This window comes from Acomys russatus, chromosome 20, assembly GCF_903995435.1.
Source record: "Acomys russatus chromosome 20, mAcoRus1.1, whole genome shotgun sequence".
NCBI lineage: Eukaryota > Metazoa > Chordata > Mammalia > Rodentia > Muridae > Acomys > Acomys russatus.
This window is the reverse complement of record NC_067156.1, coordinates 25946366-25972168: the sequence shown is the minus strand read 5'-3', so window position 1 is coordinate 25972168 and position 25803 is coordinate 25946366. Positions and strand designations below refer to the sequence as shown.

Here is a 25803-nt window from a genome sequence, read left to right as displayed (position 1 = left end):
AGAGGGAACTTGGAGGGTGAGGTGATGGGAAGGGAAATGGTCATAGGGAGAGTTGGGGGGAAGACTTGGAGAGATAATGGAAATCGGTGAGTAAATATCTCTGGGATGGAGCAGGTTCTTGGGAGTCCATGCAGGTGATCCTAGATGAAACTCCCAGGAGTTGGGGCATAGACACCTGAAATGGCTACCTCCTATGCAAGGTGGAACTTCCAGTGGAGGGAGGGGGACACCAACCCACCCATAAAACCTTCGATCAAAATTTGTCCTACCTACAAGAAGTGTAGGAATAAAGATGGAGCAGAAATTGAGGGAATGGCTAAACAATGACTTGTCCAACTTGAGAACCACCTCATGGGAGAGAGCCAACTGCTGACACTATCAATGACACTCTACTATGCTTGCAGACTGGAGCCTAGTGTAACTGTCTTATGACACACTTCATCCAGAAGCTCATGAAAACAGATGCAGAGACCCATAGCCAAATAATAGGTGGAGCTTGGAGAGTCTTGTGGAAAAGTGGGAGGAAGGATTGAGGGTACCTAGAGGGAGTCAAGGACACCACGAGAATAATAAACTAACTTGGGCCTATCGGGGCTGGTAGAGACTGAATCACAAACCAAAGAACATGCATTGTCTGTACCTAGGCTCCCTACACAAATGTAGCAGATTTGAAGATTGATTATCCTGTGGGTTTCCTAACAATGGGACTATGGGCTGTCTCCGACGACTGCCTGCCTTTGGATCCCTTTCCCCTAGCTGGCTGCCTTCTCTGGACTAAGTGGGAGAGGATGTGCTTCTGCTGTGGCTTGATGTGCCAGGGTGGGTTGGAGGGGAGAAGGGAATGGGGGAAGGGAGTGTGAGGGTGGGATTGGGAGGAGAAAAAGGAAAGGGCTTAAATCAGGTTGTAAAGTGATTAGATAAATGAATTAATGAAAAGAAAAAACAGAAAATGAGGTACAGATCAAACCAGAATTCTCAAAAGAAGAAATCCAAGTGGCCGAGGAACGCTTTAAGAATTGTTTAACATCCTTAGCCACCATGGAAATGCAAATGAAAACTACTTTGAGATTTCATCTTTTACCCATCAGAACACCTAAGAATAATAAGACAAGTGACAGCTCATGCTGGTAAAGATGTAAAGTATGGAAAACACTCATCTACTGCGTGTGGGAACAAATTTGTGCAGCCACTATGGATATCAGTGTGGTGATTCCTCAAGAAGATGGGAGTTGATCCATGTCAAGACCCTGCTATACCACTCTTGGGTATTGTCTTACTTAGGGTTTCTACTGCTGTGAAGAGATGCTATGGCAATGCCAACTTTTATAAATGAAAATATTTACAGGTTCGGAGGCTTAGTCCATCATAGTCATGGTGGTGAACATGGTGGCACTCAGGCGGACATAGTTCTGGAAAAGGAGCCCATAGTTCCATATCTGGATTGGCAGGCAGAAGGAAGATGGAAGACACTGGGCCTGATTTGAGCATTTGGAACCTCAAAGCTCACCTTTCATGACACACTTCCTCCTACAAGTCCATACCCCCTAATAGTGCCATTCCCTTGCCACCAAGTATTCAAATCTATAAAAACATAGGGGCCACTCATATTCAAATCACTACAGGCATACACCTAACGATGCTTCATCCCACCACAGATACTGGCGTCTTCCTAATAACAACTGATTTTTTAGCCCCATCTGGCGAAGATCTAAATTAGAAGACATCAATACTGTTTTTAACAGCCACCTTATAATTGGAGTTTCTTAGCTGCCAGAGCCCACTCTGGACAATATCGAACAGATCCTAGATCAGGGAGTGAGGATTGAGAAAGGAACTGAAATAAGGAACTGAGGCAAGACATAGTCAGAAACACAGGATAGGCTCGAGAGGGCCTGCAGTCCATACTGCATGACCCCTTAACTTCATTCACCAGTTCAATTTATACAAAGCAGAAGGTCGCTCTCAGGAGACAATGATGACATTCTCACAGGACAAACAGTATGATCTCAATCGACCCTCAGCCTTCATGCCACAGTGTACTTTCTCTGAAATCCTGAAGACCTTGGGTGTATACTTGGCAGAACATTTCATTTAATCATGGTCTCAGCAATCCATGTGATTCTTATGCTGGAGCAGAGAGCATGAGAGCAGTGCTTATGGACAGAGATTGTTTACAAATGGCTCCAGACTTTCCCCCTTTTCATTATTATTTTTTTTTAAAAAGCCTACTAGCTAAGGTGCAGACTGACTATGTCTGTCTTAGGTTGTCCTATTCAGGGTATAGGTCTTACCTGTCGTTGTTACAGGGATTTGAGCATTTATATTCCATTTTAGGTTGACCTATCCCTAATAGATTTTACCTATCTTTGACTACAAGCCTCTGTAGAGGAATTATAGCAGTGTTTGCAATTTGACATTATGCACTTTAGCTCGAACCTTTTAAAAGGAGTTGACCATTGCTTTGACCAAAATCGGTAATATACAGATGCCAAGTAAAACATATATGCTTAAGTTTATAACTCCTCCTACAAAAGAGGTAGAAGATGACCAAGAAGATAGAGTGCCCTTTAATCTATTTAGAATATTTGTTGTTTTATCTGTGTCAAATTTGAGCTGTTTAAAATTTTTTAAGTTTAAGATTTTTTTGATGCCACTGTATTAGGTCAATAGAAGCATTTGTGTTATTTCATACTCCTTGTAAATGAATTTTAACTAAGCTCCAAGTATACACACTCTCATTATACACCTTAGAAGTAACACAAATCCAATCATAATTTGCAAGACAATTTAAATGAGCTCTAACTTTTACTCCTAGAACTTTATCTTTTAGAAATTGTACCATCTCATATAATGTTTCTAACTTATCTTAACATCAATGTCTTCTTGAGTTCCAAGTGCCAAAGTGACATTTTTAGATAACTGATTTACAAAAGAAGCAGTTTGTACTTTTTGAGACAAAGTAATTGTAGCAGTGGTAGCAGTAGCTATAAGAGTAAATAAGAGTACTAGCAGAAATCTCAGCTATAATCAATCCTATCATTCTTTGTTGTCTACTTAAAGCATTTTTTAGTTCTTTCAAAACTTGTAAACCCTTTTCATTATATCAAGATCCTGAAACATTAACTGGGACTATAACAAAGAAAGGCTGTTGAAATACCAATTTCTGATAGAGGGCATCCAGGACTGTTGTGTCTATGAGTCCTTTCTTTGGCCTCTTACCAGGCCCATGGCCACAACACGTTTTCATACATATGTCTGAAGATGTCCTGAATCCAACCACCACAGTTCAGCAAATAGTCCTTTTTTCCAATTTTCTGAATTCATTTGAGGTGATTCTTTCATACCCCCTATTTGATTACTTGACCAGTCCCTGGAAATCTGTTGCTTTTAGTCACATTATATTGTAATAGTTTGTCCCTAGACATCTTCTCCACAATAAAGTTTTGTTGCTCTATTGTGTCTCGGGTCCACATGGTAAATTTTTTTGTGGTGAAATCTTTACCTTGACAAGATTACCTTTGGGAAGTAACAGTTCAACATTGACACACAGTCCTCCACATGCAATAAGACTATGATCATAGACTCCAACACAACTAGGCAGAGAAGTATTTTTTAAAAACAGATGGGCAACCTTTTTTCAAAACCTGAATAATTAAATCTTGATGACTGTTGTGTATTTGACTGTGTTAGGTCAGGACGTGTGAGCAAGCATGTATCATTCACCAGTACCATGATTTCTTTTCTTTTACAAACTGCAGGATAAAAAAGTGGAGGATCTGAAATGTAGGTCCAATACAGCTCTCATCAGCCTGTATCATCTAACATATTGTCTCCATCATCCATAGCATCAGCTGTCTTATATTCAGTTCCAGCAAAATGCACCAACCTTTCCGGCAACCATCTGAATTTTCAGTATTCTGTGGAAAAAACCAAACATATCCTTGTCCACATATTATCACTGGATTGGGGCCATGCCTGCCATCCCCCCATAAGAGGATCTTTCCACTTAACCTGAGCATAGGTATTCTGAGCTTTATGATGCCATAACCTTTCTCCAACAAAATGACCAAGAGAACTCACATTTAAGAAATTTAAAATAAAAAGAGCATGATTTAAACTATTATGCGGAGAGGAGGGGTATAGCTTTTTTTTTAATTTTTATGTAATTGATTTTCAAAATGCCATAAGCACAATCCTCTGGCCTTGGGGATTATAAGGAATTTTAGTCTTTTGATTGATTGAGAATTGAACACAAAAGCCTTGAAACTTTTGGCTTGTGTACCCTGTACCATTATTTTTTTATAGTAGCAGGGATACCAAGTGTAGCAAAAACACTTTAGACAATGAGAAACATGTTTAGTTGTTTTTTGTTTGTCTAGTAGCCATAATAAATCTTGAATAAGTACTTAGAGTAACATGTTCATATTTTAAATTTTAAACTCTGGTATATGAGTAATATCTACTTTTCATAATTGATTAGGAATCAAACCCCTAGGATTTATTTTGTATTGATGAACAGTATGAAATTGTGGACAAGTAGAACAATTTGTCTAGCAGCCTCTTGAATAATATGAAGCTGTTTTTTAAACTTTGACTATTTTGATGATATAAAGCATGAGATTTTTTGAACAAGTTTAACCTGAGTAAACTGTGCTTGTCTAATCTGTCATATCAATTTTTTGTTAAAGGACCAGGCAATCTAGAATGAGCTCAAATATTCCTGATATAAGAAGGAGGAGTCTTTGTACATAAACACCTTTGTATTTGAGAGAACAATATTTGTATTTGAATATTAGTCGTCTCAATATATGCAACCACCATATACATATATATATGGAACTGTTTTTAAAATCTGTAAAGCTCGAATTATATACTGACTATCAGTGTATAGGTTAAAGGAAGCATTAACTATTATATTGAAGACAGCTGTAATTGCCCTTAATTTAACCACTTGATTTGATGTTGAACTTGTTTGTAAAATATACTTTTGATCTTGTATTACACAAACAACCATCCCTGTAGATAATCTATCAGTAAAGACTGTCTGATCTGGTATAGGATCATATTTTATGATTTTTGGAAATACTGCAGAATGGACATTTAAAACTGTAACAATTTATTATTAGGATAATGATTATTTATTTTGTTCATATACTGAGTGAATGCAATAGCTCATGTATCGTTATTTTGGAATAACCAGTTAACTTGTTGTTTAGTAAATGGAATTTTAATCAAATGTGGTTCAATACCAAAATATTTATGAGAATTTTTTAATTAATTGGACTAAACAAGCTACAGATTTATAATAAGGTGTCAACACCTTTGTTGGAGAGTTGAGAGGTGAATGTACAGTGAAGGAGCCTTTTGCCAAAAAGTAGTAGCAGGAGTACATTGAGTAGCTAAAAATAGATGTTAAAAGAATATCATCTGTATAAGGTACAACATATAATTGAGGATATGTCACTCGAGTTTGAGTGACTGTCTGAGCTACAAATTTTTGACATAAAGTTGGGCTATTTGCCATGCCTTTAGACAGCAGTAACCAATGGTATATTTTCATAGGCTTTTTAAAATTTGTTAAAGGCACACTGAAAGCAAATCTTTTACAGTCTTTAGGAGCCAGAGGAATAGTATAAAAACAATCTTTTAAATCCAAAATAATCTTATTACTATCTTTAGGTATGGCAGAAGGAATGGGTAGACCTGGTTGTAAAGCTCTCATCAGTTTCATAGTCTCATTTACTTTTTAAAGGTCTTGTAACAGCCTCCTTTTTTTCTTTTTACTTTTTTAAGCAATGAAAATTGGAGAATTTCATGGAGAATTAGGAGTTATGTGGCTGGCCATTATCAAGCTGTTTCTGTACTAAATGTTTTGTTGCCTGAATCTTTTCATACATGTTCTTTGCTTTTTAAGTTATAGGATCTCTATAGAGCACAGGCTATTTGTTCAGTGATCCCTTTTAAAAATATCTCAATCTCATTTTAGGGGTTGTTGCATTGGCAACAAGGGTTCCTATATTTCCTGACTATTTTTACCCAATTCTAAATTGGGCAAAAATGTTTGGTTAAACATCTGGTCAGTAACTGTATTGTTGGGACTATAAAGATATACTCCCATGTGACTCCATCATCTCTCTTTTCCAAAGATTAACTGGCAACCCTGGAACAGTGTATGGCTTAAAAGTCTTTTTATGTTTTTGTCTTTCAAAAACAATTTGTCACTACTTTGTTTAGGGTTTTGACTTTATTTAATTTTTTTGTAGGTGGGGATTGCTTAGGCCAATTGGAGGGCCATTGATCTTCATCTAGCACAGAAACATCAGCCCTGTATCTAATAACCCTTGGGATTTTTTTTCTTAATATAGGCGTACATTTAGGCCTGAGAGGCCCTTTGTGGAGGAATGTCTTGAGTGGATGTAACAACTGTCAATAAAGCACTGTTTAGCCAATCAGCAGGGCATAGGACAGGAAGTGGAAGGTGGGACTTCCTGGAGAGAGGTAGTAGCCAAGGATTGACATTTGACAGTTGACAAGGAAGGAGTAGAGAAGCGGCCTGAGGATCAGATGGGCAAGTGCTGGGGATATATGTATGTTATGAGGTTTAGAGTAGTAGGAAGTTGATAACTGACACAGAAAGACTGAAATGTACTTTAAAGTTGTCAGCACTATGGCCGGGCAGAATCTAAATGTATTCTAATCTACTTGTAAACTAAAATAAACTACTCTGCCAACCATCCCTTTCCCCATCAACTGTCAATCCTCCTCAACTGTCAATTTTTAGTAGATGTTCCAATCTAGCTACGATAGTAGGTGCTAGGCTATTAGTATTAAACCCTCTCTCTCTCTCTTTTTTTAATTTTTTAAATTAATTTATTCTTGTTACATCTCAATGTTTATCCCATCCCTTGTATCCTCCCATTCCTCCCCCCCATTTTCCCATTATTCCCCTCCCCTATGACTGTTCCTGAGGGGGATTACCTCCCCCTGTATATTCTCATAGGGTATCAAGTCTCTTCTTGGCTACCTGCTGTCCTTCCTCTGAGTGCCACCAGGTCTCCCCCTCCAGGGGACATGGTCAAATGTGAGGCACCAGAGTACATGAGAAAGTCATATCCCACTCTCCACTCAACTGTGGAGAATGTTCTGACCATTTGCTAGATCTGGGTAGGGGTTTAAATTTTACCTCCTGTATTGTCCTTGGCTGGTGCCTTAGTTTGAGCGGGACCCCTGGGCCCAAATCTGTCTATCATAATGTTCTACTTGTAGGTTTCTAGGACCCTCTGTATCCTTTTATTTTGCTATTCTCCCATGCGTCTCTCATTTAGAGTCCCAATAGGATGTCTTCCCCTCTGTCCCAGTTTCCTGGTAAGTGAAGGCTTTCGTGGGACATGCCCCCTGGGCTAGTATGCAGATATAAGTGAGTATATACCATTTAAGTCTTTCTGCTTCTGGGTTAACTCACTCATTATGATCATTTCTAGCTCAATCCATTTATCCACAAATTTTGGGAATTCCTTGTTTTTAATAGCTGAGTAGTATTCCATAGTGTATATGTACCACAGTTTCTTTATCCATTCTTCTACTGAGGGACACTTAGGCTGTTTCCATGTTCTGGCTATTATGAATAAGGCTGCTATGAACATGGTTGAGCAAATAAACCTTCTCTCTTAAAGCTGTTTTGACTGTAGCTTTTGTAATTTTAAAGACAGAGATTCCACTGTATTAGTAAAATTATTTTTGTTTTTATTTATTTAATTTAATGATATATTTTATTTTATTTTTTCTCCTCTAACATAACTCCATTTTGGGGGGGGGTTCTTTTTTTGTTAAACTTTTTTATTTTTACATATTTATTTTACATATACATTTTTATTATTACATATATGTACAATAAACTACCTATAGCAAGAAGAACCATGACACAATCAGGAATTATATAAATGTTACATTCTTAGTATTTTGGTTATTTGTATTTGACAGTCTTGAAAAAAAATCTTTCCTGTCTTGGTGCATCTAAAATTCTGAATGTAAATCAGTATCTATCATATCTCATCACTATCAACTTAAAACATCTATCTAGACCTAAAAACATCTTAATCCCTAAACAACTAAGCTTAATTGTAAAATGAAACTATGTGGTCTTCAACCCCATCAGACCCCATATTTGCAAACTCTGTCACATTTATAATTAGGAATGGAGGGAATTAATCTTTAGTGTTATATTTAATCTCCTCTTCCTCTAAGTCTTTTGTGTCCCCTGGATGGAGAAAATCATCTATTTTTTCTTTTACTAGCTCAACTGTTGGTTCTGTGTAGTTTTCTTCTAGTGGCACAGATAGTTTAATTTTCCTTTCTCTCTAGTTGTCCATTAAGGAGACTATATTTTTTCATTGAAACTGAATCTTTTATCTTTTATGCCTAGGATCTAAACTATCTCTAACCAAAGCCCACAAACTAAAAGTATTTATAGAAACCTTCTTAGGTCCAAAATCATCTTAATGATCTTGTAACTTAACTACTACTTTTTTCTACCTTTCCAAGTTTACTGTTCCCTCTTCAGGGAACCACGGACAAACATTTTCTATAAACTCTAAAAATTCAAACAATTGTTGTTGACTTACCTTTGTTCCTTGGGTCTGCAGCATAATTTTAAGCATATGTACAAATAGCAAGTGACAATTGGCGCATTTTTATTCTCAAGAGATTATCACCACACTCTTACCTTTTTATTTTACATGAGCTTACTTTTTTCTTGCAGTGTCCTTCACTGAATCCCCAGTGTCTAAGAGCTCCACTTTCGGTGCTACTTGCCAGAGGCCACTCTGGACAATATTGAACAGATCCTAGATCAGGGAGTGAGGATTGAGAAATAAAAGAACCGAAATATGGACAGAGAGCCTTTAAAAATGTCTCCTAACACAACCAAAATCCAAATGTCATTAGTGAGCTTCGGGGATTAGTACAGCATGTTTTTTCCTTTCATATTTTCTTGGCAATATTATAAAAATTGTTGCTTTGCAACTTCCTGGAAAGTGTGTCAGCTTAGGATAAGAACAGTTTGGTGTTTGGAACATTCTCATGGCTACAGCATCACAGACATGATGCTCAGCATTTAAATGACATTTCTTAATCTGAAACTGGAATGTCCTTTCACATTGAAAGGAAGACCTGGCACTCCATTTTTCCATTTACTACAAAATCACATTGAATGAGATAAAGAAAGGGGAGACATCCTGGAGTCCAAGCTTGTTTTTTCTCTAAATAAGACCAATAATAATTTATTGGTCCCAATTTACTCCCAATGAAAATAATCCTCTATCACCCAAGAAAATAACCCAAAACCTACCCAAGCCCCCTTAAGGGAAATGGGGGTATTGTTCTCTAAATGTTTCTTCTGGCTGATTTGGGACAAATAATAAATACATTTGTAGGCACCCAAATAAAATTGGGGAAAATGGTTAAACAAGCTAGGAATAGCATTTCTGGTCTAGTTTCTATCTGTTGTAAAATTCTAGGCTTAATTAGAGTCCTGTGTTGGACAGTCTGAAATGCTGGACCAATTCATATTGGGAGCTTTCTTCAATGCTGTCTTGGGAGCTGTCCTGATGAGGAACAGCAATGGAAGCACTTGGTGCTGGAACATGAAGAATGCAAGATGTTAGCGTCCAGCATGCTGAGAGAAATGAATCTTGTCAGGTCTGATCCAGCATAAGTGTCCAGTTCTTTTGTTCTGAAAACATACAATTTCTCACAAGCATTATACAGTGTGAGGCACAGAACAATTAAGCCTGGTTCTCTGCTCTTTGTGTGAGCAGAAAAAAAATCTGTAAATCTTCATTCACGCCATACAAAGAATGGCATCAAATTATAACTCACAGGGATTCTGTAGGCAACAGAAAGCATTGTATATGCATAGACATTCATGTCTCAGCCAGTCTCAGAGCTATGTCCATGTAGTGGGATTAGCAATATAAATTACCACTTGTTCTGCAGTTCGAATTCTTCACATCATGATTGTGTCCACCTCCATCCCCATGGCCCCTCCCTCCCTTGCCTAGTCCTCAGAAAGGGGAGCCCTCTTCCCCTAACATCTGACCTCAGCCTATGAAGTCTCATCTGTACTGCCTGTAACATCTTCCTCTGTGGCCTGGCAAGGCCGCCCTGTCAGGGGGAAGTAATTAAATTTGGGGGGTCAGAGTCTATGTTAGAAGTAGTTCCTACTCTCCATATTGTGGAATCCACAAGCAGACTGTGCTCCTACATCTAACCAGAGGTTCTAGGTCCACATCATACATGGTCCTTGGTTGGTACATCAGTCTCTGTATTATAGTGTAGTTATCCTGTATTATGTGGCTAATATCTGCTTATGAGTGAGTATATGCCATGTGTGTCTTTCTGTGTCTGGGTTACTTCATTCAGGATGATCTTTTCTAGTTCCATCCATTTGCCTGAAATTTTCAAGATTTCCTTGTTTTTAATAGCTGAATAGTATTCCATTGTGTAAATGTACCACAGTTTCTTTATCTATTCTTCAGTTGAGGGACATCTAGGTTGTTTCTAGATCCTGGATATTATGAATAAAGCTGCTATGAATATAGTTGAGCAAATTTCCTTGTTGTATGGTGGAGCATCTTTTGGGTATATGCCCAGGAGTGGTATGGCTAGATCTTAAGGTAGAATTATTCCTAATTTCCCAAGAAAGCGCCAGATTGTGTTCCAAAGAGGTGTACAAGTTTGCACTCCCACCAGCAATGGAGGAGTGTTCCCCTTTCTCCACATCCTCACCATCATGTCCTTCCGTCACTTGAGTTTTTTTTTATCTTAGCCATTCGGATAGGTGTAAGGTGGAATCTCAGGGTTGTTTTGAGTTGCATTTCCCTGATAACTTGCGATGTTGAGCACTTCTTTAAGTGCCTCTCAGCCATTCAATATTCCTCCCAAAAATCAAAAGGTAATTAAAAACATGACAACTCCACTTCCAATAGGTGGTGTGGGTATTTTTGGTGAGTTAATAATGTTTGTTATTGTCTAGGGGGTTGCTTATAAGTTTGTAAGATTAGATTTAGATATTTCTTTCTTTCTCTCCTCTGTGCTTCTTTCTCTCTTATTCTTCTATCCTATCTAGTGTTAGGGAAGAGGAGGAAAAAGGGGAACGATGAAAGGATGGATAAAATGTAGATTGTGAATCTACTAGCTTCAAATATTTTATGTTGGTATTGTATATTTTTAGAAATGTAAGATTATTTTATTCAGCTTTTTCTTAATGTATTGTTTGTATGCAACTCACTTGAAAATGTGATATAAAGTTACAGGCTTATGAAAGCTAATTATTCAGGATGGTTGAAAATGAAACTTAGTAGCTAGTCACCTATAAATCTTCCTTGTAGTCTTGTTGGATACTAGTTCAGTTAATTGCAGAAACAACCTTTATTTAGTCTCTTGTATATGTTTTCAAGGTTAAGCAGATAGTACATAGCTAGAAACAGTTTGTTTCTGTAGATATACTGAGATAGAGAAGTTGATTCATCAATAAATAGATAGATGATAGATATGATTATGGACTATAGCAAATAAATAGATAGTCTCCAAACTATTCAGTCTACAGAATATGACATTTAATAATAAAAGGCTTTTCTGACAGAGACATATCTGCTCCTGACCATACCTCCAATCTGCTTTAATGAAGATGATAGGCATCAAAGAAACAAATGTGGCAAAGTAGCCATTGGATCAAAAACTGTCCTTATCTCTACTGCTGATAGAAAGCCGACTGTCCAAACTGTGAATAAGCATGACACTGGGGGCTTGACTGTCCAACTTTGCAGTCCTTCAAAACTCCTGCTTCACATAAAAGTCTGTCAGATATTCTGGGCTGGTAGGCTGAAGATTGGATACCCCAATGATACATAAAAACTTTGGTGATTGTCCAGGCAGTCAGGTGTCTCTGTCATGTCTATGCTTTTGGAAGTTGTTTGCCTGAACTTCTTACATATTAGATAATATTTCCTCCTTAAGTCTCTGATGGGGTTGAATACTAGATAGCCATAGTATTCCTACAATTAAGCTTTAGTTGTTTAAGATCTAAAACATGTTTTTAGGTTGATAAATGTAAGTTATGATAAGAAAATGTCTTAGGACAATTTTGAACACTAGGATAGGACTGATTAGGATAGGATATATAGTGGAATACTTTCGCCAAGATTGTCAAATATAAATGGACTTGGCTTTGTAAATGTAATTTTTATCTGATAGTTCTCATAATTATTCTTATTGTTTATAGTTTATTTTTTAAATAGAAAGGGGGATATGTAACATATACAAACATGTTTTTGTTTTGATTCAAAGTGAGGGATGTGAAAGACTTGTAGAAGGGTATGTGGTGTTTGTCTGCTGGAAACAGACTTGTGAGAGAACACATGATGTTTTTACATGATATGAGAAACTGTTTCTTGCAGGGGCATAGTCTTTGCCAGCTGATAAACATCCTACTATGTACTCTGCATATATATCCCAAACAAGAGGCTTGGCTCTTTTGTCCTGGCATCATTTCCTATCATTTGTCTGTTCATTGCTCCACTTTAAGATGTTCTTAGAGAGAAATGTTGCAGAGAATGGCTCAAGGGTCCAGGTTCCGGTTACTGCTAGGGGTCCTCGCTGCTGCAGTTGCAGAAAGCTTTGCTGAATTGCTGGTTTACTGTTTAACAGGTCTGCTGAAATTCTGACTGCAAAGAATAAAATTGCTCCAAGGAACTAAGTCTAAAAAGGTATACTTCTCCTGTTTTCATTAACCTCTTTTCTTTCCTATCCATGGTAGGTGGGTTGGAAGGGGAGTATAAGCATTAAAGAACACCAAATAAAGTAGGTTTGAAAAAGTTCAAAGCCTACAGCACAGGTTGTTTTTATAGTGTATTTCACTGATTGATTTTTGTATGTTGAATTTCTTAGATGAAGGCTACTTGATCATGGTGGATGATTTTTTTAAACGTGTCCTTGAATTTGATTTATGAGTATTTTATTGAGGTTGTTTTTAAATTTTTACTGTGAATTTCACATCATGTACTCAATCTCACTCATCTCCCCCTCACCTCATACCTGCCCTCCACCCTTCCTTTTTTCTTCTTTTTTTATTATTAACTTATTCATATTACATCTCAGTTGTTAGCCCATCCCTTGTATCCGCCCATTCCTCCCTCCCTCCCGCTTCCCCTCCTATTCCCCTCCCCTATGTCTGTGACTGAGGGGGACCTTCTCCCCCTGTATATGCTCATAGGGTATCGAGTCTCTTCTTGGTGACCTATTATCCTTCCTCTGAGTGCCACCAGGCATCCCCATCCAAGGGACATGGTCAAATATGGAGCACCAGAGTTTGTGTGAAAGTCAGATCTCCTTCTCCACTTAACGGTGGAGAATGTCCTGTCCATCGGCTAGTCTGGGTAGGGGTTCGAAGTTTACTGCCTATATTTTTCTTGGCTGGTGCCATAGTTTGAGGAGGACCCCAGGGCCCAGACCCACCTGTAGTTTTCCAGGTCCCTCTGGATCCTTCTATTTCCTCATTCTCCCAGGCTTCTCACACATAAAGTCTCAATAGGATGTCCTCCCCTCTGACCCACTTTCCTGGTAGGTAAAGTTTTTCATGGGGACGTACACCTTGGACTAGTGGCTCAATGTAAGTGAGTATATACCATTTAAGTCTTTTTGCTTCTGGGTGAACTCACTCATTATGATAATTTCTAGCTCAATCCATTTGTCCACAAACTTTGGGAACTCTTTGTTTTTAATAGCTGAGCAGTATTCCATAGTGTAAATGTACCACAGTTTCTTTATCCATTCTTCTACTGAGGGACACTTAGGCTGTTTCCATGTTCTGGCTATTATGAATAAGGCAGCTATGAACGTGGTTGAGCATATGTCCCTGTTGTGTGGTAGTGCATCTTGTGGGTATATTCCAAGGAGTGGAATAGCTGGGTCTTGAGGAAGTCCTAGTCCCATTTTTCTGAGAAAGCACCAGATAGATTTCCAAAGTGGTTGTACTATTTTGCATTCCCACCAGCAGTGAAGGAGTGTTCCTCTCTCTCCACATCCTCGCCAGCATGTGGTGTCAGTTGAGTTATTGATCTTTGCCATTCTGATGGGTGTAAGATGGAATCTCAGTGTCATTTTGATTTGCATTTCTCTGATGACTAAGGAGGTCGAGCATTTCTTTAAGTGTTTCTCAGACATTTGATATTCCTCTGTTGAGACTTCTCTGTTTAGTTCTGAGCCCCATTTCTCTATTGGGTTATTTGGTTTGGTGGTGTTTAATTTCTTGAGTTCTTTATATATTTTGGATATTAGACCTTTGTCAGATGAAGGGTTGGTGAAGATCTTTTCCCAGTCTGTAGGCTGTCGCTTTGTTCTCTTGATGGTGTCACCTGCCTTACAGAAGCTTCTCAGCCTCATGAGGTCCCATTTATTAGTTGTTGATGTTAAGTCCTGGGCTGTTGGTGTTCTGTTCAGGAAGTTGTCTCCTGTGCCTACGTGTTCCAGACTCTTCCCCACTTTTTCCTCTAACTGGATTAATGTCTCTGGTTTTAGGTTGAGGTCTTTAATCCACTTGGACTTGAGTTTTGTGCATGGTGACAAATAGGGGTCTAATTGCATTTTTCTACATGTAGACATCCAGTTAGACCAGCACCATTTGTTGAAGATGCTGTCGTTTTTCCATTGAATGGATTTGGCTTCTTTGTCAAAAATCAAGTGACCAAATGTGTGTGGATTCATCTCTGGGTCTTCAGTTCGATTCCATTGATCCACAGCCTATTGCTGTGCTAGTACCATGCTGTTTTAATTACTGTTGCTCTATGGTACAGCTTGAGATCAGGTATGGAGATTCCTCCAGAGGATCTTTTATTGTATAGGATTGTTTTTGATATTCTGGGCTTTTTGTTTCTCCATAGAAGTTGAGAATTGTTCTTTCAATATCTTCAAAATATTTTGTAGGTATTCTGATAGGGATTGCGTTGAATCTGTAAATTGCTTTTGGTAAGATGGCCATTTTTACTATGTTAATTCTCCCAATCCACGAACAAGGTAGATCCCACCATCTTCTGATGTTATTTTCAATCTCTTTCTTCAGAGATTTAAAGTTTTGGTTAGGGTTATTCCTAGATATTTTATATTGCTTGTGGCTATCGTGAAGGGAGTAATTTTCCTAATTTCTTCCTCTGCCTGTTTGTCATTTATATATAGGAAAGCTACTGACTTTTTGAGTTTATTTTGTATCCTGCCAATTTGCTGAAGGTGTTTATCAGCTGTAGGAGTTCTCTGGTGGAATTATGGGGGTCACTTATATACACTATCATATCATCCGCAAATAGGGATAATTTGACTTCTTCCTTTCCCATTTGGATCCCCTTGATCTCCTTTTGATGTCTTAGTGCTCTGGCTAGAACTTCAAGAACTATATTGAAGAGATATGGGGAAAGTGGGCATCCTTGTCTGGTCCCCGATTTTAGAGAGATTTCCTTGAGTATCTCTCCATTTAGTTTAATGTTGGCTATTGGTTTGCTGTATATAGCCTTTATTGTGTTTAGATAAGTGCCTTGTCTTCCCAATCTCTCCAGAACTTTAAACATAAATGGGTGTTGGATTTTGTCAAATGCTTTTTCTGCATCTAAAGAGATGATCATGTGGTTTTTCTCTTTCAGTTTGTTTATATGGTGGATTACATTGATGGATTTCCGTATGTTAAACCATCCCTGCATGCCTGGAATGAAGCTTACCTGGTCATAGTGAATGATGTCTTTGATATGCTGTTGTATTCACTTTGTGTGTATTTTGTTGAATATTTTTGTATCAATGTTCATAAGAGAAATTGGTCTGAAATTCTCTTTTTTTGTTGGGTCTTTGTGGGGTTTAGGTATCAATGTGACTGTGGCCTCATAGAATGAATTTGGTAATGTTCCTTCCACTTCTATCTTTCGGAACAGCTTGAATAGTATCGGTATTAGCTCCTCTTTGAAGGACTGGTAGAATTCTGCGCTGAAACCATCCGGTCCTGGGCTTTTTTTTGTTGGGAGACTATCAATGGTTGCTTCTATTTCTATAGGCGAAATAGGGCTATTTAATTTGTTTATCTGGTCTTGATTCAGTTTTGGCAAGTGGAATTGGTTGAGGAAATTGTCCATTTCCCTTAGATTTTCAAATTTTGTGGCATAAATGCCTTTAAAGTAGGTTCTTATGATTCTTTGTATTTCTTCAGTGTCTGTTGTTATGTCTCCCTTTTCATTTCTGATTTTGTTTATTTGGATAGTGTTTCTCTGTCTTTTAGTTAGATTGGCTAACGGTTTGTCTATCTTGTTAATTTTCTCAAAGAACCAGCTCTTGGTTTTGTTGATTCATTGGATTGTTCTCTTTGTTTCTAATTTATTGATTTCAGCCCTGAGTTTGATTATTTCTAGGCATCTACTCCTCTTGGGTGTTTCTGCTTCTTTTTTTCCTAAAGCTTCCAGATTTGTTGTTAAGTTGTTTATGTGAGATGTTTCCATTTTCTTTTTAAAGGCACTTAGTGCTATAAATTTTCCTCTTAGCACTGCTTTCAATGTGTCCCACAAATTTGGGTATGTTGTTCCATCATTTTCATTGAATTTCAGGAAGTCTTTTATTTCCTCCCTTATTTCTTCTATGACCCATATGTCATTAAGTAGCAGGTAAGGGGCAGGGACAGCTCTTCTGCTATCGTGACCCTATGGCCAGCTCTCCTGTCTGCTATATGTGGCAAGGGGTGAGGGAATCTCTCTCTCTCTTCCACCTGTCACACAGCAAACAAGTTGTAGGGCAAGCTTTCTCAGTTCACACCCTCAGGGCTGGATCACCTGTGCCACTGCCATCAGGCTCAGCTCTACTGTGCTGCCCAAGTGACGTGCAGGGTCTGTTTTCCTGAGTGCTGCAGCAGCTGAGGGAAAGAAGACAGTTCTTCTGTTCTCATGATCCCATTGGGGCCAACTCTCCCACCCACTGCTAAGGTAGGGGAGGAGACCTCTCCATTGCTGATGCCACTGCACAGCAGACAAAAGGCAGGGCCAGTTCTTCCACTCTGATAACCTCAAGGCCAATTCTCCTGCCTTCCATAGGTGGTAAGGGAAAAGAGGATTCATCTCTCCCATGCTTACACCCTCAGGGCTGTCATTACCACACTCCCGGCATCAGGGTCAGCTCCACTGTACTCGCCAGTTGAGGTACTGGATCTAATCTCTTGACTTCTGAAACTGGTGAGGAACATGGATAATTCTACTGCTCTCGTGACCCCATAGCCATGTATCTCATTTGATGCACATGATAAGAGATGAGGTGGGTGGATGGTATTGCTCCCTATTCCACACCACCACACAGGAGATGAGTGGCAGGGCCAGATTTCCCATGCTTGTATCCTCAGGGTGGCTCACCTGCAACTCCTGAAATGTGCTGGGCCTAATCTTCCAAATACTACAGCTGGCTAGGGGTGGGGTCAGCTCTCCTACTTTCTTGCCCCCAGGACAAGTTCTCCCAGGATGTCCAGGTGAGGGGTGGTGTCAGTTCTGCATAGTTCTCAGACATCAACATGTCTCTGGTGGCATCCCAGGCCAGGGATGTCTGTCTGGCCTTTAGTGGTAAAGACCATTACTGCTGCAGGGCTACATATCCATATGTGTCCCCCAGTGACAACACAGGCCAGGACCCCACCATCGTCCCATGTGGCATGACTGGCTACTCACATGAGGCTGTTAAAGCCTACCCTGGAGTCTCCAATTCTGCCTGTCATTGTGCTTATATCCCTCTGTTTCTCTTTCTCTTCCATATCTCTCCACTTGCTCTTCTTAGTGACGCCTGTGATCTCTGAGTATCCAGAAGTCATCTCAGGAGTGCTATGTCCCACTTGTGCATTATGGCACTGAGCAGAGGGTCATTTTGGACATGGTCTGACACTCTAGGCCTGCACAGCCCCAGACTTCTCAGGCTAGGCCCCTGTCTGATACTGATATGGAGGTCCTCTCTGGCTTGCCCCTTGTCTGTGGGTCATCTGTTTTGGGCTCATACATGCCAGGGGCCCTGGGTGGGGTTATTCTAGTCCCTTCTTGCTTCCCACCCTGAAAGGCCATCCAGGCCTGTGCAGTGCCAGACTTGTGATTGTCTTAGCTGAGATCCCTGTCCCAGTATCCTGGCTCTGGACTGGTGGTTGTCTTAGGCTCTCTTTTTTTGCAGGAAATTTTATGCTACTCTTCATTTAGATGTTCCCAGACCAGAACACTGAGAATAGACAGCACCTATCCTCTTGGCAACTTGCTAAATTACATGCAATGCAGCAGTCACACATACAATGCCTCTAGGGATAGGGCTATTGAGTACTTTTGCATGTATGTTCATGAAAGGAATTGGTCCATAATTCTTTCTTTATTGAATTTTTGTGTGGTCTAAGTATCAGTGTCTTGGCATCATAAAGTAAATTTGGCAATATTCCTTCTGTTTCTATTTTGTAGACTAACTTGATAAATATTAGCACTAACTATTTTGTGAAAGAATGATAGAATTGTGCACTAAATCTATTTGGCCCTGGCCTTTGTTTGTTTGTTTGTTTTAGAGACTTATAATGGCTGTGCTATTTCCTTAGAGGTTATAGGCCTACTTAAAATTTTAATCTGATCTTAATTCACCTTTGGTAAGTGGTATCTATTGGGGGAGATTGTCCATTTATTATTATTGTTGTTGTTGTTATTTTAGATTTTTCCAATTTTGTGGAGTACAGTTTTTTAAAGTATAACCCAATGATTCTTTGGATTTCCTCAGTGTATGTTTCTATCCCCCTTCTCGCTTCTAATTTTGTTAATTTTGATACTCTCTCTTTGTCTGTTAGTTTGTGTGAGGGTTTGTCTTTCTTATTGGTTTTATTAAAGAATCAAGTTTTTGTTTCATTGATTCTTTGTATTATTCTCTTTGTTTCTATTTTATTGATTTCAACCCTCAGTTTGATTATTTACTGCTGCCTACTCCTCTTTGGTATACTTATTTCTTTTTGTTCTAGAATTTTTTAGTGTGCTGTTAAGTTACTATTATGAGATTTCTCCATTTTTTTTTTAAATGTAAGCACTTGTATGAACTTTTCTCTTAGCACCCCTTTCCTGGTGTCTTTTAAGTTTGGTATATTGTGTATTCATTTTTGTTGAATTCTACAAAGTCCTCAATTTCTTTATTTCTGTCTTGACACAGTTATTATTTAGCAGAGTGTTTTCAGTTTCTATAAATCTGCAGGCTTTCTGTTTTTTTCTGATTGTGTTCTTACACTGGCATCTAGATATCTTTGAGGTGATTATAGTCTAGGTACTGATTTTAGAATTTGTCTTTATTGGATAGAGTTTTTTGTTCTATGTTTTCTGTTTCCTATCTGATCTCTTGCCTGGAGTGGCCCATGTTTGAGTAGAGGGTCTCCAACATAGTTGGAGATTGAACTTCTGGTAGCTTCCACGGCCTCTGCTTTAGCAGGGGGGTTCTCTGCTGAATTGGGGGCTAGGACATGGTGATGTGGAGGGTTGGAGATCCTAATATGGTGATGTCCACTGAGAAAGTGGAGAATGTACATGAATAGGGTGTCTACATGGAGTTCTGGTGGTAGTAATGGGCTTGGGTCAAGCAGGGGCCTCTGCACAAGTTGATAGCTGGGGCATGGCCACAAGGAGGGGAGAAGAGACTGTGGATAAGGTGGAGAGACATCAAATGAGTGGGGAAGGCTTTTGGACAGGTGGCCTACTTAGAGTTTTGGTGGACATCATGGCCTCAGGTCAAGCAGGTGTTGTCACCTGAGTTGGGTCCTGGGGATGCAGTGATGAACTGTCTCAATCTCTTATAGCATAATTACTACGCATATCTTTTCTAATTGCCATAACATGTATGCTATTTTCATGACCCATGGAGTAAAAATATGAAAAAGTATCATGAAATGTCCTTTTCCCAGTATTTCCATACTTGCACTTTAAATTTTTCTCTTCTAAAATCAATGTCCTTATTCCACCATAAAAGGAGAAATACACCTTGAGTTTTCCCACCTTGATAATATTTATTGTATTTCTTTCTAGTGTGACTTTTTAGGGATCCTTAAAAGAAGAAGAAAAGCTAAAATATTTTTCCATAATCTTAACAGGTATATAACTATTGGTTTTTACTCTCTGACTAAAGAATGAGAAATATTTGAAGTCTTACTCAATTTTTTCTGTTTGTATGAGTTCTCTTCAGTGTATGTACTCACATATATAATAAAGAGAAATAGACTCTATCACATTTCTTATAGTTAAATAATTTCTCCTTGGTATGAGTTTTCATATGTCTTTGAAAGACATATATTCATATATATTATACTTTCTTCATATTAAAATAATTTCTGTCTAGTGTGAGTTCTCATATTTCATGAGGCATGAGAAACAGCTGAATATGATTTCCTCTCTCTATTGAGAAACAAAGAAAAGGCCTGAGAAGATTTCTCAGTGGTTAAGTGCACTATCTTGTCTTCTCGAGGACCTGGGTTCTACTTCCAGCATCCAAATGACATCTCATAATCCTCTGTAATTTCAGTTTTATGAGATCTGATTCTCTCATTTGGCCTCTATGGTCACCAGGCACTGCTTGTGGTGCACAGAAATACATACAGGAAAAGCACCCATACAAAGAAAAAGAGAGAGAAATAGGATTTACTTATTTATTTCACATGTTTGTGGACATTGAGAACTCCCATAATATGTTACAGGCAATCTAGAAAACCAGCTAAAGTAGCAGTGAAACTCGGTTCTATTCTAAAAGCCTGAGCCTGTGTGAAGCTGCACTGCAATTCCTGGAGTCCAAAAGCTGGAGTTGTGTTATTCAGAGGCAGGAGAGGTTTGATGTTCCAGATGAAGAAGACAGTAGGTACCAGTTTCCCTTGGATGGGTGTGAGTCTTCTCTGTCTGAGTTGATGGTTAAATTTTTCATTTTTCCAGAAACACAGAGACACCCAGAAATAATGTTGTATCTGTTGTTTATATGTCACTTAATCCAGTCAAGTTGGCTTTTAAAATGGTTTCTCTCCAATGAATAAAATAAAATATATAATATATAATGCCTAGTAAAATATGAAGAATGATTGGAAGATTTGTCCCATTGTTCAAATAAATATTTCATTCATATTTGTATCTACATAGTTATAAATGGAAGAGCAGAACCTACATGTCTTATAATTATGGAACTCTTCCATTTTCCCACTTGTAATGTAAATTTTAATGATTAAGTGAAGATTTCTCACCTTAATAAGTCCTCATTTTAATGCCAATTTATATGTGCACATTAAAAATATAAGAAATACTTTTTCATATTATATTATATCCATAGGTTTAAAATTCAACATGAGTTCTCAGCTATGCTGCAAAATATATTTTAAAAATGAAGGGCTCCCCACAATTTTTATACTCAGAGTTTAATTGGCATCAAAAGTTGGAGGGAACATTCACTGTTCTTATATTCATGAAATTTTCTTCACTGTAGTTGTTACATGTACAGTTGTGGGTGAAGAATTGAGGTTCTCTGTATTTAGTATTCTCATAGTATTCTCCAATGTGGACTTTATGTGACTCATAAGATTCAAGGAACTTTTAAAGGGTCCTCTATATAACTCATATTGATGGAGTTTATGTGTTATTCCATATGTGTCTTAACTGAGAAGTCAATAAATGAATTCTCACATTGATTGATTTTTTAAAAATTATTCTTTCCAGTATGAGTTCTCTAGTGAATATTTTGACTTGAAATCTGGATGAAGGCCTATTTCTTTTCATTATTGTCACTTCATTTCTTTGCAGTTAAAATAGAGTCTATATTGTAGACATAAAAGTCTTTTTGAGAATCTTGTAATCTGATTATATTTACATTTTCTCTACCATATGACTTCTCAAATATATCTTCTCTGTCTTTTGCTTGTTTGTTTGTTTGTTTGTTTGTTTTGAGACATGGTTTCTCTGTGTAGCAATGACTGTCCTGGACTTTGTAAGACCAGGCTGGCCTCAAACTCATAGAGATCCACATGCCTCTGCCTCCCCAAATGCTGGGATTAATAGCATTCACCACCATGTGTGGCTATATTCTCTGTCTTGTATTGAACTTCTGTGCCATAACAAAATGGATGAAGATCAAATACTTAAAACTATTTTGTATTTTATGTGAGTTAGTCTAATATTTGCATAAGGTATATTGTCATAAGAAATGACTATTTTCAACATTTTCTAGAGAAAGTACCACAGCTAAAGACAACTGGAGATATAAATCAAACACTGAAACTTCATAAGCAAAAGGAAACAAAGCTATAAACAAAGGATTGAAAATTGATGGTTTGAGTACAAAAATAAATAGATAAAACCATAAAAGTATTGCATATTACACATAAACGGACCAGCCTTTTCAATTTTAAGGCAGAACTAATAATGTTGGATAAAAAGCAAAATTCCAACTCTTTTTAAAAACAGAATATTTATGTTAGGTACAAATGCAGGTTGCACATAAAATTATGGAAAAAAGATACATCATGCAAAACTGTATAAAGAACTATAAGATGGAGCAGCTGGCACTAGGGCAGAGAGCCTAGGATCTAAGAACTGCCAACTGAACTCACTAACTACTGCCTTACTGCCTTTCTGTGCACTCATCAGATTTCTATGGGATTGCAGGTCTCTGATCTGCACTAACTCCTGTCTAACTTGTACTCTTGGCACATCCTTAAAAGAACCATTCTTCCTAGAAACTGCCATGCCACGTTCTAGCCATGTCAGTTCTCCACTGTCTAGCATCTCTACGTCTCAGGCCTAGGAACCCACTTCTACACCAGCCCTAGTCCAGCTGCAGCCCCAGCGCAGTCCAGCTGCAGCCCCAGCGCAGCGTGATAGGAGAGCATGGAAACAATGGGCATGTTGAATTCCAGTGACGTAAGTGAGAAGGTAAAAATGGTAGAGGAGTCAAACTGGAAAGAGAGAAAAGGATTGGAGGAGGAGACGGCATTTCAGGAGTAGGACAAAGCAACTGCTGTATTTGGAGATGGGTCTTTGGAGGCCACTGAGATGCTGACAAGGAAAAAGGAGGATAACAAAGGGGCTGTGCTGTGAACGGAGGGTATAGCAGATCCCAAGCATCAGAAGATGATTTATCAACTTGACACAGACTAGAGTCCCCCCAGAGCCTAGATTGAGAAATAGCCCCTACTGAACTGGCCTGCACACCCATCTATGAAACATTTTCTTCATTACTGGATGATAGAGGAGGTGTCATCATCTCTGGGATGGTGGGTCTGGGTTGTATAATAAAAGTAGGTTGGCAAGAAAAACAGGCGTAAGCAGTGTTCTGCTGTGGTCTCTGCTTCAGTTCTTGTAGCCAGATTCTTGCCCTGAGTTTTTTCAACGTTGGATTATGACTCAGGAGATAGACTGAACTCTTTCCTTCCCAAGTTGCTATTAGCTGGTGTTCTAGCATGGCAGAGAAGTAAACTAGGGCAGTAGGGTGTTAGTATGAGATTCTGCTAATGGGCTAGCAGTGAGAGGCCCCTTAGGGCACAGAGTTACAGTAGAAAAGATGAGTTACAGCTGTCTTCCGCTGGATTTCTGCTCTGAATCTGCCCCAGAGCTGATACCTTTTCTCCATTCCTGGCTTGCCAATTCTGTGTGTCCAGATTCAGCTCTTCCACCTGCACTGTCGTTGTTACAACTCTCAACCTGCTCCTGCCCTGTACTTTCTCTTCCTCCTTTTTTTTTGTTCCCTTCCTCTGCAATTCCATTTGTCCTGGTCTTCATATATCAGCCTTTCCTCCTGTTCTGCCCTATTAAAAATAACTTTTATTTGCCTGAGGTAATTGTCATCTCCAAGGCTTACTGCCTCTGTCTGCTAACCCAGGCCTAGTCCTGAAAGCTTCTAGGTTTCATACAATCTAATATAGGCCTAGAATACTTTCAGCCTCTGAGATGTACTGCTGAATAAACTCACTATTTATTGTTCATTCTGAACTCTGGCTGCCTGGTTCAACTCAGCTCTTCTGGCTCAAACTCCTCTCCAAGTTGACAGATTCAATCTGATTTCCCTCCCAGCTTCTGACTGAGTTACTCTGCCTGGCCTCAAACTATCTCTAGCAATCTGTTCTAATCTTCTGGCTTCTTCTCATTCTCTGGCTTGTTCTGTCTTCACCTGTGTCTAGCTTGTTCTTTCTTCAACCTGTCTCTGAATTCCATGAGCTGAACAGCCACAAACTCAACTCCACTGCACTGCCTCTCAACTCACAGACTCAACTGAACTGACTGAAAAGAACTCAGAGATCTGCCTGCCTCTCTCTCCTAAGTCCTGGGGTTAAAGGCATGCACCACAACACCTGGTCGTCAAGTTTCCTTTACCTGAAACTTGCTCGATACCAGGCTGGTCTTGAATTCAGAGATCTGCTTGACTCTGTCTCCTGGGATTAAAGGTGTGTCTGCATCCCAGCCAGAGTAGCTATGTTCCTGGATTAAAATTCCTCTGTACTGCCTGACTCATCTTTTGCTTTTCTCTTCAGCCTCCCTCAAGTCTCCCTGTCTCAGGTAGTGTCAGGCCAAGGTGGATCACACTTTATCAAGCCTCACAGCTTAGCCCACTATGCTCCCACTTTTGTAAAGTTTAGTAAAAACATGGTCACCATATCACAAAAAGGAGACCCATAGGATGCCTATATCAGACGAATGCTAACTAGGAACTGAAATGTGACAAATACCAAGTCATCACACTAAAACATCTTACCTATGTGAGTCAAATGAAAGCTTCAAGTTGAATAAGATTTTAAAAAATGCTAGACTCTAGAAGAAAAACAGACAGATAAATACACAATCGTATTTGATAAAATTAACACATTTCTGCTAGTGAATTATAAAATAAGTAGGGAATTATGTATAAGTAATATTAAAATATTATTAAACAATCTTAAGTAATATTTATAAATATTCACTCTTACTACAGAATATACATTCTTTCAAATGGACATGGCATATTTTCTTGGTCTTTCAAGGCAAGGTTTTTCTCTGTAGCTATAGATGTCCTTGAACTTAGTCTGTAGACCAGACTGGCCTGGAACTCACAGAGAAGCACCCGCCTTTGCCTCCCAAGTGCCAACAGTGTTGCATTCACTTCTCAGAAGACATGGGATTTTCATTAATGCACGTCAGAACACTGGATACTTTGAATAAAATAATTCAACAATTCAAGGGCTGCAGTTTTACAGAGTATATTCTCGGATAAAAAAATTGGGGATTAATAAAATAGTATCTCCAAAGTACTTTGAAATTAAGCAAGATACACCTACCAAAGAAGATGTAAATTATACATTCAAATAGAATGTTCATAAAATACAAGATATCAAGTTTCATGAGCTTCATTTTAAGTATTATATGGAGAAAAATGTACAATTTCATTAATATTTTATATACTTTGATTTAAATTAGAAGAGTAGTGCTTAAGGTATACAAGAAAGGTAGCAGAAGTGAAAGCTAAATCCAAAGGAGATAGAAGACTTTATAACATAATAGTATAACTAAATGAAACAGAAAATAGAAATCCATAGGCATTGTATCAAAGAGAATGATGGCTTGTTTAAAAATAATAATAAAGTTGATACTCTCATACTAATGCTTATAATAAGAAGAGGGGGAAACATGTATTACCAATATTTAAAATAAAAATAAGAGCATTATTGCATAGCCTAAATGCTCAAAAGATAAAATTAATATTATAAATAAAGTCTGTCAAAAATTCCATATCTTTCATCAATTT

At 38.4% G+C, this 25803-nt stretch overlaps 1 non-coding gene across 1 annotated transcript; it reads right to left on the bottom strand.

Annotated features, from left to right (window-relative positions):
* Positions 1 to 18221: 18221 nt before the first annotated feature.
* On the bottom strand, positions 18222 to 18350 carry LOC127204830 (small nucleolar RNA SNORA17). The gene has a single exon (XR_007832527.1). It is a non-coding gene; the product is annotated as a small nucleolar RNA SNORA17 (small nucleolar RNA).
* Positions 18351 to 25803: the final 7453 nt, after the last annotated feature.